This window comes from Artibeus jamaicensis, unplaced genomic scaffold (genome assembly GCF_021234435.1).
Source record: "Artibeus jamaicensis isolate MK-2021 breed Jamaican fruit bat unplaced genomic scaffold, CSHL_Jam_final contig_233, whole genome shotgun sequence".
Lineage (NCBI taxonomy): Eukaryota > Metazoa > Chordata > Mammalia > Chiroptera > Phyllostomidae > Artibeus > Artibeus jamaicensis.
This window is the reverse complement of record NW_026521486.1, coordinates 63142652-63156618: the sequence shown is the minus strand read 5'-3', so window position 1 is coordinate 63156618 and position 13967 is coordinate 63142652. Positions and strand designations below refer to the sequence as shown.

General features: G+C 36.9%; 2 long non-coding RNA genes across 2 annotated transcripts in view; one reads left to right on the top strand and one right to left on the bottom strand.

The window, feature by feature from the left end:
- Positions 1-209: 209 nt before the first annotated feature.
- On the top strand, positions 210-13685 carry LOC128626828 (uncharacterized). The gene is made up of 3 exons (XR_008390891.1): positions 210-233; positions 10735-10839; positions 13428-13685. It is a non-coding gene; the product is annotated as an uncharacterized LOC128626828 (long non-coding RNA).
- The window catches only part of LOC128626827 (uncharacterized), a 97014-nt gene continuing 84557 nt past the window's right edge, over positions 1511-13967 (bottom strand). The window contains exon 2 of the long non-coding RNA XR_008390890.1: positions 1511-1667. This is a non-coding gene — a long non-coding RNA (uncharacterized LOC128626827). The remainder of the gene's footprint in view (positions 1668-13967) is intronic.

The window sequence follows — 13967 nt, the reverse complement described above, 5'->3', positions numbered from 1 at the left end:
GGAGTAGTGCTAATAAGGGGTTAAACTGGAAACCAACAGAAGAATACTAAAAGGATCTTTCGAAGGAAATGCGTGGCCTACATTGCCTTAACCGCGATGGTATAATGTTGCCACGTGAAAACCACAAATCCCAGAATTCAGTTGGAGGTTGGTTACAGTAGATTAGGGCGTGATTGACCGAAGGAACTTTTATTGGCTCCCTTGGAGGAATGAATTCTGGGATTTGCAGTCTGGTAAGGCAGCTACGATGGAAAGAAGCTTTAGATCACAGCGCACCGGGTTTTTGCAGCTGGTAGGGGTTTTCTCAGCTTTTGCTGCTGTGGGATGTATGCGGAGCTAGATTGCTGCGGTTTGGGCAGGCGCATTGCGGATCAGTTGTCCTTGGCAAAGGCCTAGTAGCGACTTTCTAACAGTAATCCTTGATAGTGATGGTAGAGCCCTCTCTAAAAGCAGCTGTTCCTCTGCTGGGCACATTCCCTCCGCACGTCGAAGAGCCAGGGTGAGGAGGGACCGCCTCAAAAAAAGGGACCATGATAAGATTAATGAGCCAACTACTGATGATTATATTCAGGGCCTGCTTGTTTTATTCAGAATAGCTAAATGAGTACTCTTTGGTGTCAGTGTCTGTGGACTCGATTATCCAACGGCAGTGTGTTTTATTCTGCCCAGAGACATACACATAGACAGCAATCATCGATTAGATATTAAATTGCTCGTTTTAGTATCCATGCTTTTTTTTTTTTTAATCTGCTTAGTTGGCGCTAGCTTCGGGCATTTTTCTAAAAGAAAAAAGAAATCTCAGTCAAGACAAGAGGAAAATTCAATCTCAATCTATTACTGCTCCTATTATAAAAAAGAAAAAAACCTTTAACTACTTTCTTCCAAATATTAAATTTGACTTTATCCTTCTTTAGCCATCAAACATTGTTCAATGTCTTCTAAAAGCAAGGTGTCGTTATAGGCAATACCAGTTAAAACAGATGACTGGGATCTGACCTCTTAATCCATACCCAAAATTTCCCTCATTATTCTTGTGTACCTCCATATATCCTTTTACTTTAATACTGTTTTTCTCCCCAGTAGTACCACATCTCTGCCTTCATTTTACCTATCATCCATCGTGAGGTTTTCTGAGATCTTCAGCCACAATAAATTCCTTTCTGCTCTGAACCTTTCCACAATAGTTAATATAAACTATACACATACACATCACACACAAATAATGCAGTCATTTATATTGTGTGGACCCCAAGGCTTAAAATCTGCCATCTGGTGGATAACCCTTTCTTTTAGCCTGCATCCAAACCGTGTAAATCCTTTCATCTGTCAGTTTCCAACTGAACTATAATATTTGTAGTTAGACAGCTTAAGTATAAATCTTGTTTACTGCCTCTTCCTAGCCGTCTTAGGCAATTTAGCTCCCCGAGCCTGAGTTTCTTCCTGGTTACCAGATGATCTGGTTAACAGAGTATCACCCCATGAGGCTGTTTTAAGAGTCAAAAGAGCTGACCTGGCTAAGTCCTTCAATGGTTTGGAGCGCCATCTTGTACACCAAAATGTGGCAGATTTGATCCTGGTAGGAGTGCATACTCAGAGGCAACCAATCACTGGTTCCCTCTCACATCATTGTTTCTCTTCCTCTCTCTCCCTCCAGCTTTCTTCTATCTCTAAAAAATGAGAGAGTCAAATGAGCTTGGTCTTCCTGGGCCACCATAACAAAATACCACCGATGGAGTGGCTTAGACAACAGCATGTATTTTTTCACAGTCTGGACGCTGGAAGTCCAGCGATCAATATGTCTGCAAAGTTGATTTCACCTAAGGCCTTGGCTTGCAGGTGACAGCCCTCTCGTTGTGTCCTCACACAGTCTTTACTCTATGTGTTCTCACCTCTAGTATCTTGCTTTGTATAAGGAAACCAGTCCTATTGGATTAACTGCCGCCCCCCTTTAACCTCATGTAACCTTGTGTTCTCATTTAACCTCAATTACCACTTTAAAGGCCCTATCTTCAAATACTTTCACATTGGAAGTTAGGGCTTCAACTTGTGAATTTGGGGGGGAACGTAATTCAGTTCGCAACATGATAAAATACCATATTCTGCTGTGTATAATGCACAATCACATTTTTGGCCCAAACTTTCAGAAAAAAATTTTGTTTTAATTTTTAAATTTAATTTTTTATTTATATTTAGTTGCTTGTTTTTTGTATTGTAAAGGGATTTAAGTATTTATTTTTAAACATATTATGGTACAACAAATTTTATGTAACAAATAATTACAAAACACATGAACAGATGCAAAGTTTTTCAGGTACTACCCATATGTAACGAACATCCTTATTTTTCGCTCAAAAACTTGGGTAAAAAAGGTGTGCACTATATACAGCAAAATACGGGACTTAGCACATTGTCTGGAACATAATAATGTTTATAACTAATCTTGCACATTGCACACTTACAAAGGTCTTAGTAAGCATCTAATAGAATTTGGCTGTTTTTATTATTTCCTCAGTCTTTTACTTGTCCCTATCTCAAACAATTCTACATAGCCAGTTTTCCAAAACATTGTTTTTGTAGTGTTACTTACCCATTTTAAAAGTTCAGTGACTATTACCAAACAAAATCCAAATGTTTTGACATCAGTGGGTTCCATCTGTCACTATGCCTTTCTTTCTGACCTTTTCCCTACTATTCTAATACAGGAATTGCTCCTGTCAATTTTATTGTTGAGTCCCTCAAAAATCTAACTCCAAGTTTTTGTACATCATCATCATAAGCACTTACTTAAAGGTCAGGAGCTACATTAACTCATTTAACCTGTATGTTAAGTATGAGAGGCACAGAGAGGTTAAGCAAGTAGCTTTGGAACCTGTATTCCAAACCTCTGCTGGAATGCTTCTCCCTGCCTGGGATGCCTTTCCCATCCCCCACCCCCCTTTCCAAGGATCTTGAACCAATCGTAGTGTTTATAAACTAGCCTCCAATGAGAGTATAAATTCCTCAAGGGCATATATCACCAACTTTAAACCACTTATGATTCTTTCAATTAGCCTGGTCCAAATTCATAAGAGGCACTCAATAATACTTAATTTTACTTTGTCTTCTTGACCACTTAGAGATTTTATTTGTGTATCACTGAATTTAGCTTGTTACTAAACAGTGGGAAAATGCTTTCCTTTTAGGATCTGTAAATGCTAGATGAATATAAGTACAAAAGGAAATAAGCCCAGAAAAAACTATGCTCTACAAGGTTTCTTTCTAGTCAATGGTCATAATGGAAAACTGAGACAAGGAATTTGAGATACGAAGAAAAAAATGTCCTTCGAGCGATTGGGAGTTTCTTTAAATACCAACCAATACTTCAGCTTAATTCACAAATATGTATTTTGTGTCTGTACTATGCCAGGTACTACATACTGGGGATGCAAAGATAGGCAAGATATGTTCCTTAATCTTGAAGAACATTCATATTGACCGAATCTCAAATTTTATATTAATTCTTTGTTTTTTAGGCAAAATTGAGAAAATTGCTTACCATAAGTATAGAATTAAAATAAATTTATATTTATATTTCATCTTTGTAATGAGGAATCAATCCTGACATTGTCTTTAAAATGTTTAAATATGGTAAGGCTGAGGTGAATTAAATATTTGATATTTAGAGGTAAATATCAATCAAGGGGGAACAATGAAACAGTACAGCACTGATTTATTGAATTATACAAAGTTGTTGGGGTACCAGCATAAAATGTTACTTTGTTTTGTTTTTCAAAGATACCCTGTCAGATATCTTCCATGACCCATAATGGCATGTTGCACAGACCCCACAGCTTTCCCTTTGAAGACTTAGAAGTCCAATCCAGTTTAGTCCACTGTCCATCCTGATACCACTAGTGGTACTACATCTCATACAGCTAAGGAGGATGGCAAAAGAGAAGCTGAGGGGAAAGAAGCAAATTTTCCTTCTTAAAAGATGAAAGATTTATACGATCTGAAGAGAAACCAGAGTTTAAAAGCAAGTTTTCTTTATTCAGTTGTTATTGTTGTACTTCTCTCCTGACTGTAGGTGGTATCTAGCAGACACCCACATATTCTCTTGTTAGGGTCATGGTTGCGACTTATTTAAGATGTCCTTCAGAGGCCTTTCCTCTGCACACTTCCATGACCTAGCGTGTCTGAGCTCTCCTTAGCCCTCTAGGTGGCAAGTAGTACTCGTTGATGAGGTGCTTCAAAAAGGCTCAAGCCCATGTTATTTCAGAGGGAGTGTTTTGTTGGCCAGCTGGAAATTCATGCACCTCTGCCACACCAAATAAAGGGTGTGCAGGCCCCTGCGCTGCAATACCTTTGTCCTGCCACTTCTCCCCATTTCTTTAGAGATAGAGGGGAAGGGAGAGAGAGAGAATAACACAGATTTGTTTTTCCACCCATCTATGCATCCATTGCTTGGTTGTTGCATGTGCCCTGACTGTAGATGGAACCTGCCACCTTGGTGTTTCAGGACAACGCTCTAACCAGCTGAGCTACCCGGCCAGGGCAAAACAGTTTTTCTTAACTGCAGAACATCTCAGAACATTTCCTATGCTAATAATGTCTTGTGAGTCCTGAAGAAGAATATACAGAATCCCTAAGAACTGAATTTTGTTTTGTTTCCGCCTCCTTTCCTGTACAGCTACTTGACACATTTGAAACTTTCTAAAGTTCTACTACCATCTCAAAAGATCACAGTACAATACCATGAAACATAATTTGGATATCATTATTCCATTGGTTATTTTTTTCTGAATTGAATTTTCAGTGGGTGAGGGGAAGAAGTAGACTTGATAGCAAATGAGTTTATTTGACATTTATTTTAAAACAGTCTTCTGCCAGGTAAATGTGGACTTTGCTTAATTCATATATTTGTTGTCAATTGAGTTAAAGAAAATAGGGCTGTATTTATTCAAGTAGTCATTCTTTCTGAAATATAATTCTTTGTTGAATTGATATGTTAATAGAGGAGGAAGCGGACAGTTGTGATTTGTGTCTCAGTAGACAGCTTTGTGCGCAAATAAACAGACACAAAATGCTTCCTATTACAGATCATTTGTCAATACTGAATTCAACTTTGATGCAAAAGGAAGTAAATGCTGCATGTGACTAATCTTAAGATTTATTTCCAACTGATTGGAAACAGTGCAATAGCTAGAGTTTTTCCAATGATCTACTCTCTTCTAAGCAACTGCTAGAAGCTGTTTGTTAATTTTTAGTGGCACTCTAAATCAAACTTTATTGTTATTCTATGAAGGGATTTTTCTTTTAGAGTTAGAAACACATTTGCAGCATATTAGAGAAAATTACAAAGATTATTTATGTCGCAAGATATTGCCTTTAGAATATCTGCCATTGCATTCTTGCTTTTGACAAATGACAAATATTTGGCATTTAATATTTTTTACATATCAAATATTAACCGTCACCTGGCATTTAAAAATAATAACATTTTCTGATATAAATTTATAAGATCATTGTCCAGGATTTTCAGGCAACTAAAAATATAACTTTATAAGTGTAAAAACTGGTTATCAGAAGGATGAGGAAGAAAGTACCAGCATTCAGCAGATGCTGCATTTTGCTTTAAATACAGATGTTGTGCTGATGATATCTTGTCCCATCATTTAAAAGGGTATCTGCTTGCTACCAGGTGCAAGTTTTCATTTGTGAGAAAAGGTGTGAAAGAGTAGTTAAAGACTTGAGCCCATAGAATCAGGGATTTTTTTCAAGATCAGAGATTTTAAAAAATACAGTAAAATAAGGCAGGAAAGATAGTAATTTTAGTAAAAATAAATTTAATAAAATGGTGCAGAGACACTTTCAGCAATGGGTGTTCATGCTATGCAATCAGTGCATTGTTGTTACTTATACTAATAGGTGAAGCAGTAAAAACATTCTAAAAAAATTGCCTGTTATATGAAATATGTTCGTACTGTACTTATATCACCTTAATAATACAAACATTTCTATGTAATCTAAGTAAAAAAATTAAGTAAACTTTCTTTGTATTTTATGGTTTATACAATAAAAATTTGCATTAATTCCTAACAATTGTGAGCACTTTATTATAATAGATGTAGGCATTAACAATTAAAATGTGTCATAATGTAGAATTGGTTTAGCAGAAAATATTTACTGATTGGAGCAAACTATAACTTTTAACAGTACAACCAAGGCTTAAAATGGGAGAAAATACTTGCAGAACATGTATTTGACAAAGAAATTGTATTCAGAACTCATAAAACTCAATAATAAGGCAGAATTTCTTACTCTAAAATGGGTAGAAGATTTGACCAAACACTTCGCAAAAGAAGCTCCAGGATGGCCAACGCACGAAAAGGTGTTCAGTATCGTCAGTATCAGGGAAAGACAAACTAAAGCACAATGAGACGACACTACAGATTTACTGGAAGAATTAAAGTCAGAAGGGCTGATCACAGTAGGTGTTGACGAGGGTGTGGAACAACTGGAATTCACTTACGTTGCTGGTAGAAAACAGTCCAAAAAAGCTGAACAGACATCTACCACATACCCCAGCTATTCCAGTTCTAGGTATCTACCCCAAAGAAATGAAAGCATATATTTATACAAAGGCAAAGATCATAAATGTTCATACTGGATTTATCTGTAGTAGTACCAAATTGGAAACAACCCAAGAGTCCACTAACAGGTGAGCAGTTAAACAAATTGTGATGTATCCATACAATGGAATACTTCCCAAGGTAAAGAGGATAGAATCATAGATATACACCCCAGCATGAATGAATGTAAAGATCATTATATAAGTGAAAAGAAAAGGAAAAATACAAAATCTGTGAGTCTGTTGATACATAATTTTAGAAATTGCCAATTAATCTGTAGAGACACAAAGCAGATGAGTGGTTGCAGAAGGATGAGGGTGGAGAGAGGGACAGGTTATGCAGGCCCCCAGACAGTTTTGGAATTGATGGAAATAGTCATAATTGTAATTGTAATGGTTTTGCAGGTGTATACATATGTTACAATCCATGACTGTGAACACTTTAAATGTGTTCTTTATCAAATATCAATTACACCTCAGTAAAGATGCCAAAATAATAATTCTAAGACTACAATTAGTCAAAACCAAGTACATTTAGTTAAAATACAAGAGTCAAAGTAACTTTCAGTTTTCTTTCATGGATTTTCTCCAAAAGAGAGGACTTGATTTAAGGCATAAAAAGAATAACTCAGAACTCTCATTGTTGGAAAGCAAGAGATAGTAACTAGAAAGGAGGAACCAGGAATTGTGTAAAAGAGAGTATATATTTCTCATATATGTCTACAGTCTTGATAGCAATTTTTAGGAGCTAGTGATATATTTAGAACACATAAAAGTGTCTATGTGCTAACACTCCATTTAAAATTAATTAGTAGGCATAGTTATAAATAATTACGTGAGCATATAAAATTGTTTTGCTTGTGCTGTACTCCCATATTTCCAGCTGCACTGGCATGTTTCTGCTTAGTTACTGCACCGCTGTGCCGTCACCTAAACTCAGTATGTGATCATGTGTAGCCTGGTGATTCAGAGCGCAGGCTCCTACTCACAGAGAGCTGGGTTCAGATGCCCACTGTACCCCCTATTCTGTATTGGGCAACTGCTCTAAAACAAAAATGATACTGATAATCCCTTGAATTAAATGAGGCTTAAGTGAGATGAATTTAAAATACTCAGTACGAGGTACTTTAAAAAGATTACCTACTATTATTAAAAACCAAAATTATTTTTCTCCAAAAACTTAATCCTCTGCCCTATTTGCATTTCTTTCCATAAGTACTAGAGATCTTGGGAAAATACTTGAATTTTGCCTTTCCTTCATTATCTATATTCATTTCAACACAATTCTTTATTAAAATATCACTTACATTTTTCCTTTCTAATACAGTCCCAATACAGTGAGTCTCTCTAGGCCTTCTTCAATTCATTGCTCAGAGAGTAATTCAGCATACTCTTGCGCCACTATATCTAAGCCATTTAGGGAAATTGGTTAACCTTACTAAGCTTCAGTGTTCTCCACCACAATTTTGGGATAATAACATCTATCTCATAGACTTAAGGTGAGGATTAAACTGTATAATGCATGAAAAATCCTTTTTACTGTGCCTGATACAAGAGTAATTGCCTGACAAATGGGAGCTACTTTTACCATTTCCTAATTATCAGTTCAATATTTACAATTTAAGATCACTTTAGCTTTTTCAGCTGTCACATCTCGCTGTTGCTTCATTGATCTTTTGGTCCACAGAATCTTCTAAACATTTCCATTATTACACCGGGCTGGTTGTTCCACTTACCATCCCCTCCTCTAAGTTCTTTGTTAGTGCACTGCAAGTGATTTTCAGCTCCAGCTGAGCTTAGAATCCACTGGGATGCCTCCAAAAAGTACTGATGCCCAGGCTGCACCCAGAACAATTAAATAAAAATCTCCCCAGGTAATTCGACTGTGTAACTAGCATTGAGAACCACATTTTGTTTTGTTCTGTTTTCATCTTCTTCTTGTTGTTGGCTTGGGTTTTGTTGCTCATGTTTTGCTTTTCTTTTCAAGGGGGCATCTATTTGCAGAATTTTGCTTCAGTATCTGAAGATATTTTTGAATCTTGATTTTACCATGAGACATGCTAGCTACCCCTTACCGTTGATGAGTTTCTGCAAATTTAGGCATCGTGTCAGTGATATTCTTAACTAAATTATTTGTATAAAAAAAGAGAGGGAATAAGACAGTAATATACCCCTAGAAAATTCTTCATGACTTGGTTTTAACTCATTAATTAGCCCTTTGGAGAGTATCATTAATCAAGTACTCCAGTTACAAATCCACATAACTGCACTGATTATACTTCTTAATCTGCAAACATCATTTCTTCCAAATCTTCTATAAAGACTATTATGAGAGAAGCTGTCAAAGGAGTTTCTAAAATCAAGATATGTTATAATCCATCAAAATATTATGAGGTTTACCTGGCAGGATTTTTTAGTAAACCTGATCACAAGTTTCCTTTCCCAGTTCCTAAAGACTCAACCATTCATTTCAGAGCCTTACTCGTAGTCATAGCAAGTTCTCAGTTGTGCAGTTTGCAGTATTTTTTTTTATTTGAAGCTTTATTTTACTAACTCTGTATTACTAACTTTTACTAACTTTATTTCAAGCACCTTTTCAGTTTCCTCCAAACTTCTGAAGATTATCAGCAGCCACTTAGTAATTAATAGCCAACAGCTTTTTGATAGATTGAGGTGATGGTATCCTTTTGGTAACCTGAGATATTATTGTTCACCTAGGCCTGGAAATGAACTAGGGCAGATACATATGTTTTTACTAATTTACTCTCTTGATCTTTTCTTTTTATTACTATTCATTTTGTTCATTCCAAGTAATGATAAATCTTCACAGAAAAGATGGAAAGATATATAGTTAAAGAGTTAGTAATGTTAAAGTTATTTCAAAGTAATTCAGCAGCATTGTGCCATTCACCCCAAATGGTGGCCTCACACACCATTCGTGTTTTCTTACTCACAAATAAGTTATTTTTCTCACATCATTTCTATATAACCCTTGCTACTTGCCAAATATTTCTTCTCCTCCTCCTCTTTCTCCTCCTTCTTCATGAGCTTTCCCCTCATATTTCTGTCTTCGTTTTTTTCAAGTCTTTTAAAGGTGAACTCTCTGAAGATTTATCCATTCATTCATATTCATCACTTTATATTTCTCCCCCTTTTGCCCTCATCACCATAGATCAGAGATTGGCAAACTGATTCTGTAAAGAGACAGATGGTAAAAACTTGGGGCTTCGTAGGCCTGCCATCTCCACTGTATCTACTCTGCCGCCGTAGCACAGCAGCAGGCCTAGAAACACACACGCAAATGACTGTCACTGTGTTCTGATACACCAACATATGTGGATACCTGTCTGGGGGGTTACATACATCTTACATGTTATAAAATATTCTTCTTTGACTGATTCTAGACCATTTAAAAATATTTTTAAAATCATTTATAGCTGATGCATGTGCCTTGGTAAAACCAAAAAAGTGGTTGGATGTAATTCACACGTAGTCTGTGGTTTGTCGGCCCTGCCAGAGAGGGCTCAGAATGTACAGTACACACTATAATCAGCAGGAAAAAATGATGCTAATAAAAATTATCATGTAAATGAGCTGAACTAGCTCTTAAACCCACGTTTTCACTGGGATCTATTGTGGGTTGAATTATGTCCCCTCAAAAAATATTAAGCACAACAGGTACAATGTCTGGTACCTATGAAATGTAATGGCTGTATTGGGGTCCCCAAAGGACTGGCATGGTATTGTCACACCTAGGTTAGCACCTTGCACAAAATATGGAATCAAAAAGATTGCTAATTTGAGTTGACAAATGAAAAACAGTTACTTTGAATATTTGTCTTCAAATTATATATACTCATAGAATTTAATGTCATTTCATTGGTCATGAAATTTATATTGTTCTTTAAGTATTTTTTTGTTATTCCTTTATGGAAAAGAATAGGGGGAGAAAACCAGTAGACTACAATAATGTCCCATTCTAAAGAAAAATATCAAAAATAATAGAATACAATTTCAGTGGAAAATACTGAAAAGAAAATAAATGTATTACTTGACAAAAACAAGCTTATTTTATATTTTACATCTAAAATTTTTGCTCTTCTTTGACTTTCTTCAATTCACAGTAGATTAATGAAGAAGTGGGTTAATGAAGCAGAAGAATCCTATAGAGGAAATTCACTGCCACACAGTATTTGCATACTCTTCTCAAGAAATTCCAAGGACAACTGGTAAGTAAGCCCAGAAGCTAAGAGCAAGGCATAGAACAGATTTTCCCACAGAGCCTTCAGAGAGAGCATGGCACTACCGACACCCTGATGTCAGACTTGTAGCCCCCAGAACCGTGGGAGAATGTTATTTTGCGCCACCTGGTTGGTTGTGCTCTGTTACAGCATCCCTAGGAAACTAATACAGAGACAGAAAACAGTTTGCCTTGCAAATGATGTCATCAGTCTTTTCGAGGTATGTAATGGTATCTTCTGGATAGTTGTTTATTCCCTCAGGGATTTTCCCTCTTCTGTCTTCTCCCACTTCCCAAAATGGCCTCTGGCCATGAGGAAGACTTTCATATATGTCATTAGGAAGGAGTGTCTGTTCTTCTATAGCCTATGTTTGACATCATTTGAAATTTCTTAATGTACTTGGACTCTGGGCCCTGGTGTTCAATCTCATTGCATTCTCTATGGTACAGTTTAGTCTTCTCATTTCTGGGTGTCTTTGCTAGCATTGACTGAGGTTCAGTTGGTCTTACCTGCAGCTTTGGGTCATCATGCTGGCACCTATTGCTGATAACCATGACCTTTCTCCTGACTCCTATTCTGAACTCCTTATTCCAGAAATGAGGCCTTCTTTATCCATACTATCATTGTCTCTTCTCTATCCACCTATCTTCTTGCATGGGCCCAGGGTCTCTCAATCACTTACTTTCTCTGTACTAAGCTGGACTGTGCAGGACCCGGAGAGACTGCCCTCAGGCCCACCAACCTAGGCCCCTCCCTCAGTGACTGTGACTCTTCCGCTCCTCTAGCCTAAAGTCTGTGCTACTTTAACCATGGCTTTTTTCTCTGAGAGGCATTGGACGTGTTTCCAGCCTGTATATGAGGGTGTCAGCAACAGCCTTATGACCTGGCATTTTCCTAACCATATCTGGGTGTTTCTGTTTATGTGTCCTCCTCAGAAACTCACATCTAGGTAGTGAAACTCATTTCTAGGTATGGGGTGGAGAAAGCCACTCTCTCTTGCTTTCAGCCCTCAGTGTTGCAAGAATTTTCTGTACCACATTCTTATTGTTTCTGCTGTATGTTCACTTTTGAAGATACACTCTTCAAGCTTTGGTTCTACAAAGAAGTCCAGACTTCAAGGATGATGATAGAAATCCTTTATTCTCTTGTAAAAGCTGTGTTTTGAGACTCTTGTCTCCTTATGAATTCTTAAAAGCCAAATCTGGGACTCCGGGCAGAGCGATGACTTTTTCTGTCGAGGCTCTTGTCTTCTTTTCCCAGAGGCCGTGTGCCTCCTATTGTGACCAGCTCCTCTTGACAGAAGGACTACAGAGGGTAAAGGTAAATTGTTGAGGAAAGAAAATATGCCAGGTGATATTTCAAGAGTAATCTTCTATATCAGATTCATTCACGATTTTATTGCCAGAATGTCCTTTTTTGATTTTATTCCCTAACCTGTGGAGCTTTGTGGCTTTTAAGAAATTGTTAAAGAATTGTTTTTTAAATTTCTTTTAGAAAAATTTGAATTGATTTTATTTTATTTTAAAAAAGTATTTGATTTTCACATACTCGAATTATTTTTTTAAAGATTTTATTTAATTATTTTTAGAGAGAAAGGAAGGGAGTGAGAAAGGGAGAGAAACATCAATGTGTGGTTGCCTCTCATGTGCCCCCTACTGGGGACCTGGCCCACATCCCAGGCATGTGCCCTGACTGGGAATTGAACCAGGGACCCTTTGATTCACAGGCTGGCACTCAATCCACTGAGCCACACTAGCCAGGGCAAACTTGAATTCATTTTAAATGATGATACAGCTATTTTGGGCCCCAAAGAATAACCTTACTTATTCAGATTTAAAAGCTTCTCTACAGGAAATATAGAACAATTTCCCAAGAGCTTCCCTGGAAGATGCTGGGAACCGCCCCCCCACCCCCACCCCAGTGAGTCACTCTCATGAGGGCCCTTTTCTAACCAGGCTGGGCAGACTCCCAAGGCCAGATTCATCTTCCATGCTGACTTTCTTCTGTTTCAGGAGGCAATCTCCTGACTCTCTCAGGCATCTGCTAGTATCCTGCAATCCCCTCCACCAGCATTCTCAGGATCTGGAGAAAACAGGATTTCCAATGGCCTATTCTGACGTCCTAGAATTCTTGAGAAAGGCATGAAAATACTACAATGTGGCGGTGAATTTCCTTTGTGGAATCCTTCTATATTTTTAATGTACATCATTAACCATCTACTGTGAATAAGAACCAGTCGAAGAAGAACAAAAATTTTAGGTGTAGATAATAAAATCAACCTTGAGTAATGAATTTATTTCCTTTTCAGTATATTTCTACCTAAATTGTACTGTCTTATTTTCTAATACTTTTCTTTAGAATAGTACATTATTGTAGTCCACTGGTTTCTCCCCATATTCCTTTCCATATTCTTTTCCTTAAAAATATATCTAAAGGGCAATATGAATTTTAAAAGGCTTTGAATTACTTTTTAAATTATAGGTTCATATATAACTTGAATACACATATTCGAAGTAGTTGTTTTGCATTTATTGATTCAAATTACCAAACATTTGTGATTTCCCATTTTGTACTAGATGCTGCAATACCCCCCCAGTCCTTTGGGGACTCTGTCTAGTTATTACAACGCACAAGATGCAGGACAGGAGCGGCGCATGGACTTGAATTCAGACAGATCTGAGCTCTTGTTAGGGCTGCCATTTACAAACCGATGATGAAAGTGACACCAACGTGCAGCATGTGGATTGGAAGGAAGGGACTAGTTAGGACCGTAGTGAGACTGGATTTCGAAATATTTGACAAAGAAATGGAATTAGAAATCTTGAAACAAGGGTGGGGCTGACAAAGGTGGAACTAGTCCAGGATCAGAAGAAAAAAATCTATTTCTTGGTTTATAAATAAAATAACCAAAGTTTAAAAGTATTTATGTCTTATTATTTTGCTTAAACATTTAGCTAATATAAATGTTTTTATGACTATGTAAATGTGCCATTTGGTTGTTTGTATTTTATGAAATATCTAAATGAATATGTTGTGAAAATATTATGATCTTATATAACCCAAAGTATATACATTTTAAACTCATTATTATATATAACTAACTAAAATGCCTTTTA